Raw genomic sequence first — 6,891 nt, forward strand, 5'->3', positions numbered from 1 at the left:
AACAGCACAACCCTATTTCGTTTCCTACCTTAAGGTGTAAAAGGGACTCCAATATAGCGAATGAATAGAATTTTGGATAAATAGGTTGAACAGAAGCCTAACTTTGATTGAAGAAATATAGAGAATATTACATAGATATTATTCCTTCGTTGGAAGAGACAACTGTTTAGCCTATCATATTAGAGGACTTGACTCGTTGGGGAAACCCCCATAAACTGAAAGGTTAAAATACTGCAAAGGATTGAAAGACTCAAAACTCTAATGCTTTGAAGAGTAGGAGAAGTTTTTCTTATGATCCCCTTCTGCTTCGTTGCATCTTTATTTACAAGCGTCCGCGGACTTCATATTCGGACTCCAAACTTATTTTTTGATGACGTCATTGCATTCGTTATCACCTTATCTCTTTCGAATTAAGTCACTGCGTTCGTCATTGCCTCGTCCTTTCCAGCTGTTGGTCATATGGCTTGTCGGCCATGTGATTTCCAACTGGTTTCTTGCTTTGCTGACTATTGGCCCTTGTTGTTTTCTGCCGACAGTCTTATCCTTAATTTTTTTATATTTTCTAATTTTTACTTCTTTTTTAAAAAAAAAATTCTTTTTTCCTTGTTCTGGTCTGGTTCGGGTTTATTTTGTGTGGCCCAAACTTTTGTCCCGAATAGGGGTTTCTCTTGTTTTTCACAGCAAGGGCATAAATGGTTATGCCATTGCCCAACATCGTATCGCACGTCTTCATCCTTGTTGCTTCGGTCGACGGTAGCTTATTTTTCCAGATTAACATCCGTTTCTTTTCGATTAAGCTTTCTGCGAACTCAGTGTTTTTTTCTATCATGGAATTTAATAGGAACGATCCATTCACTTTATTTGAGAAAATTTTGAATAGATACTTGACTTTGTCCATCTCCGTGAGATAGACCCATAATCCCCAAGCTCTTCTATTAGAGATACTATCTTCACTAATGGCTGATACTAGGGGAGCTTTTCCTGATGCAGCTTTAATTTTATTGAAAGCCACCATATCTGGTCTCTGCAACTTCATGAAATGAAATGCTGGATGAGACCCTTTTCTTGTTGTTTCTGGAGCTATTGATATGAATTTTATTTCCAAAACATTGCCTCTTTTAGGTGGGGGTTGGTTTGCCATGAATCAAAGACCGCTCCACTAATCCACTCCGGAAGTATTGAGATTTTTGGAAAACTTGGTGACATAGTATGAACTGAAGCAAGAGCTCCAAAATCATACCATTCTCGAACATCTTCTGGTTTCGACCCTTCTAACATCCACACCCTGTTATATTTTCCAGATGTCTTGATAATGGTCTTGCCCGGGTTCACTCCTTTGGTAGAAATTAATTTTTTCCACGTACGCTAATAGTCCTGCCAGGCAGAAGAAGATATTAACTCGTTAGTACTAACCTTAGAAGTGCCTGTCATCGGCGCTGGGTTGACTTGAATCTATAGGAGTTTGCACTTCCTGTGACTCAATTGTTGCCGTTTCACCAGAGTCTGGCGATGGCCTTGTGCAATCGGTACTTGAATTTGATGCTACAGGTTTAGAGCCCTGTACTCTAAGGGCATGTTTAGGGTCATGCTCCCTCAACTCGTGAGTCATCCCCGAAGGTGACGCCTTCCGAATCAGTTCTCGTAAGTCGTTCCATAGCGTGGTGGATGCTAATAAGGAACTTCTTATTGTGACCTGGACAGTGTCTAGATCAGCTCTTTAGATTTGTTCGGCAACTTGGGCATTAACCGCTAGCTGTCCGAACTTTCTGTCAAGCTCCTCGAGGTTTTTTCGGAGGTGCCTGAGTCTCAACATGATGGAGTTTGCTTCAGATGCCTCCATTTCTCGTCAGGAAATCTGCAAGAACATTCTCATGAGATTTGGTAACAACAATATTATAACAATAATATTGGCATTCTGCTTGCCATCTGATAATACGAGCTTTCTCTATTTTCGATTCTAAATTATTTTTTAAGAAAGGCTTGACATTAGTATTATCAACTTTTAAAGTAAATTCTTTAGCAAGTAAAAATAAATGCTATTTTTTAAAAGCCTTCAAACCCGCAAAGGATTTTTCTCATTAATATGCCAAACTTTGGCTTGTTGTTCTGAGAACAACCCTCCTGTGTATCTACAAGGTTCTTCCCCTGTAGTTGCTTTTCTTCATGAGCACTACTGCCCGTTGTAGTCATTGGTGTCTGTGTAGACTACCAATTCATCCTTGTCTTGTGGTCTAGGAAGCTTTGGCAGGTTACTGCAAACCTGTTTCACGAAACCTTTCTATTTCCACTAAGAACTCTCCGTTTCTTTCAGAAGTAGTCGAAAATCCTTTCTGTATTTTGGAATATCCTTAATGAAATTCCTGCAAAATTAACAACTCCCAAGAAGCTCTGCAAATGCTTCTTGTCATTGAGTACATTTGGGAAATTGCGGATTTTCTCCACAATATGGTCCTGTAACTCAATTCCTATTTCGTCAATAAGGATTCCTAAAAATTCAATCTTATTGACAGCAATAGTAGCTTTCTTTTCAAAAAGTACTAAACCTTCTCTATGGCACGCATCAGAAAATATTTCAAGATGTTTAATATATTCCTTCATATTTTTTTATGCAATCAATATGTCAATATTGACAAACATGAATTCGAAGTAATCTTTAAAAAGATTATCAAATTTTCTTTGAAATATCTAGAGTGCATTAGCTAAACCCATTGGAAGCACATTCCAGACATATTATCCCTGTGGTGTGGAGAATGCAGTAAATTTCTTTGATTCACTCTCCATCTTAATCTGATAAAAACTAGATTTGCAGTCGAATTTAGAAAATACTTTTGCTCCTTTAATGCAATCAAATTAAGTGTTGTCTACTAGGATTGTAATAACCATCAAACTCTAATATTTTATTAATGCCTTGATAGTTAATTACCAACCTGGGTTTACCTCTCTTAATCTCACTATGGTTTCTTACCAGAAATTCAGGGATGCTGTTGGTAGAGATTCCAGGCTCGATGAGTCCAAGACTGATATGCTCTTTGATAATAATCTTCATATCTTTCTTGTATTCCATATTCATCTGGATAGGTTTGTATTGAACGTACTCGTACTTGCAATCTTCCTTGAGCTTTAGAGTAGCTTCGATCTTGTTCCTATCACACCATGCCAGAGGGTTTTCATTGAATTTCCTCTGGATGAGCCTCTTGACATTCTCAAGAGAAAGCCTGCTTTCTTCGCTGATATTTAGCGACTTCATTTCCAGTAGTGCTTCTTTAACATAATTTTCTCTTCAGATTTCTTATAGAAGCTATCACTGTCTATTAGTCCTTGTTGCCTGAAAGACAAAAAAACCTTACCAAATTTCTTCTTATCTTGCATTTTTGGATCAGTTAATCTGACATCAAAATCCACGTTTGCTGCGAAAATTTATTGGCATTATCCTGTTAAATGCCTTTTCTTTTCGCAACACCTGTATCTCACTACCACAGTTAGTAGTAAAGATTAATAGATTCTTTTGATTATCTTGCATATATCTTATAAATGTTTGGATAAAATTGTTACCTAGCAAGATATCGGCACTTGTATCATGAAAGTAAATATGAGGTGTTTTTACCCTAAACCAGGACGATTCGAATGCTCCTCCGATTATGATCTTGGCTTCTCGTATTCCCTTATTGAGTATCAGGATCAGGAGTTTTTTGTGAAAAATTCCTTCTTGCAATAACGAGTAAGGGTTTCCTTGCTTCTTTAGGGAAAACTCCAGGCTTTGCCGTGCAAATTCCTGATCCTGAATCAATATAAACTGCGAAATATCCTGTCTTATATTGATCATACAACATACCAACAGATATGTATATAGAAAAGGGACTTGTCATTCAATCTTTATGGTGACACCATCAAGACTAAATTCAATTTCGTTACCTTTCCTTATGGTTTATGGTTTTCAAGGAAACTTAACCCCAAAGTCATACACCCATTTTCTACCTTTCCTTATGGTTTATGGTTTTCAAGGAAACTTAACCCCAAAGTCATACACCCATTTTCTCGTCCTGCTATACCTGTAACTAGAATTACATGGCCTGCTATTTCTAATAGGCCTTCATATTTCCCAACAACATGTTGCTACAAATGATATAAGTCATCACAAGGGAAAAAAATTTCTTTCTTAGTGATGTCAAATATTACTTGTATTTCTTTTCATCCTTCAGGGTATCTAAGTTTTACGTTATCTACCCTAATCTCTTGAGGAGTTAAAGCCTTTAATAACTCTTTCTCCTTTCCTTTGTAGCCTGTAATCCTATCTTCTGAAAAGGACATTCGACTACTAAACTCAATTCTAGAACTAAGTGTTCTATCTAAAACTGGGTGATCTTTTATGATGATATTAACACCACCTATTCTAGGTATCCTAATAGGATCTGGTGTCATTACCTTGGCGAATTCCTTGAAAATTCTAGGAATTGCAATATACTCTTTTCTAAGAAACAAATCTGAATGATGCGTATCGAAAAGGGCATATGAAATTATATAAGTTATAGAATACGATCTATTTCCTTCTTTCATTAGATCTTTTCTTTTAAAATATTGATGAAGAGTTAAGACTCTACTGAAATCTTGGTCTGCTAGGTTGTATGCAATCCTAGGATTAATGTCAAACATTAATTTTCCTGCATACAAATTACCTATCATTGTTCCAAGACAACCATCTCTTATGTTGTTGATTCTTCTATTTATTATAGATAAATATATTTTTGAATCAATTCCTTCTTTAAAAGTTGTTTTTACTACTATTTCAATAGTTCCTATGTGGATCCATTTCATAGTAACAACTACTTCTTCTCTAAGCTTACTTAATTCCTCAAGAATCTCTTCTATCCATAAGTATAGCTAACTCATCTGAACTTACTTTGTAGATTATGTGATGCTTTCTTTGGTTCAGGACTTTCCCAATTTCTCCAATCCTAAATCTATCGTATAGGCTGAGAAATCTTGTCTCATGATTCTTTCCATAGTTTTGTTGGACACTGTCATTCTGGAAAAGAATCCTGTCAGGTTTTCGAAAGTTTGAAGCCTATCTCCTTCGTTGTAGTTATTCTGACTCGGTTGAAGATCCATCCAAATCAGTTTCTATCTCCTCTTCATAGACGCTTTCGTCTGGGTACCAAATCGCCATAGTAGACTGCATCCAAAATGTCATCCGTGGCTTCAAATTTTCGTAATTCACCACGTTTCTGCGGGTAGTCGGGGGATATATGTCCTTTTGCTCCATAGGTCCAGCAATTGCAATCTTTGAAACTTTCATTAGCTCGGGTATGGGCTCGTCTGAAAGTTCTTCTTGTAGGGGTTCTTCCGATGGATCTTGCATCGGTTCGTCTGGATCCTTGGGGTGAAGCCTTTCTTGGTCCTGTTCTTTGTCCAGATTTGTATGTTCTGGCTTTCGACTTGGACCACCATGCTCTCCTTCGGGAAAAGGTTCTTCTGGAACTCCTGGGGTAGGAATCAGTACTTTGCTTCCTCCTTTTTATTGGCTCGCTTGATTCTCCTATAATAGTTGAAAAATCATTGTTATCACAACAGAGAGGAGTTCGTTTGATTTTACCTCTCAGTCTTTCCATGTTTTTCTAGATGGATGCTTCATAACACTAATCCTTCATTTTGTCTTTAAGAAAAGACATTCTTCGCGCCACTTAATCTAGCTGTCCTTTAGGTACTTTGTATGACTGGATCAACACCATGGAATGCATATTTTTTAGAAGAACATTGGAGCTGCTACTTCTGTTGCTACTTCACTCTGGAAGAAATACTTGCGGAACCAATAGATATATTCATCTACTGCGCAAATACTTCTTAATTCAAGACTGAAAAGAGCCTATGTGTATTCTCTAGCCTTTTCTGCTCTACTTCCTTCGAAGTATCCATCTTCGATGAAGTGTATCTTGATAAGCCTTCCTAGCTGATCTGCTATTGCACCTTTCGAATCTCTGGCAAGGATGTTGGCTTTGGTATCTTCTGGGGTATTATCCCATCAGATCTTCATAGATTCCTCCAAGCTCAATTTCACAAGTTTTATGAAGTTTTCCTTGTCGAGCTCTAGGGTAGTTGCTACTATCTTGATTGCTACAACCCATTCGTCTATCAATTTCTCGGTATTTCAGAAATCAATAATATCCAGGTTCAGTATAGCGCCATATTAGGGTTGGAGCATGGTCCTTGCCCAAGGTGTATTTTCCGGCACTCTCTTTGGATTTCTTCCTGAATTTTCCTTTAGTCTGGTTTCCACAAATGTTAGAGTGGCATTAGTGTGGAATCCGTACTTTCTCTCATTGATTGATCCGGTGGAGAATCATTAGAACATGTACTTCCCTCCCGCGGTGGTAGTGCTGGAGTGATTTCATTTGTTTGGATATTGACCAAATCCACAATCTCGAGTGGGAAAAAGATTCTGCCAATTCTTGTAAATTTGATAGATCTACTCTTGTTACCTCCATTATTTTATTGATATGATAAATGCGATAATCAGATTTTCTCTGGACTTCGGCTTCAGAATCTCCGTGGCCTTCCCCTTCTGGTGTAGAAGAGGTACTGTTCCAAGGGCGTCCCTGATTCTCTCCTGTTTGGATCTAGATGTCTCAGGGTTCTCCCTCTGGTTTCTCTTCAGATCTGTAATTTCTGTCCTCAGATCTATAAGGCCTTTGTGTAGATCGGGAAGGATCTTAAGCGCCTCGTCCACTTTGTGGCTCAAAGATTCTATTTTCATAGGTATATGGATTAACCTATGTCCATATCTTGAATTGTCTTTTGTATCTCCCTTAGATCTTGGGAGATTTTCGATGTATCCGGCTCGAGTTCTATCAATCATAATTTTTTTAACTGAAATTATGTAGGAATTTACCCGTTCTG

The sequence above is a fragment of the Sesamum indicum genome, linkage group LG11 (genome assembly GCF_026168435.1).
Source record: "Sesamum indicum cultivar Baizhima isolate 11 linkage group LG11, ASM2616843v1, whole genome shotgun sequence".
Taxonomy (NCBI): Eukaryota; Viridiplantae; Streptophyta; class Magnoliopsida; order Lamiales; family Pedaliaceae; genus Sesamum; species Sesamum indicum.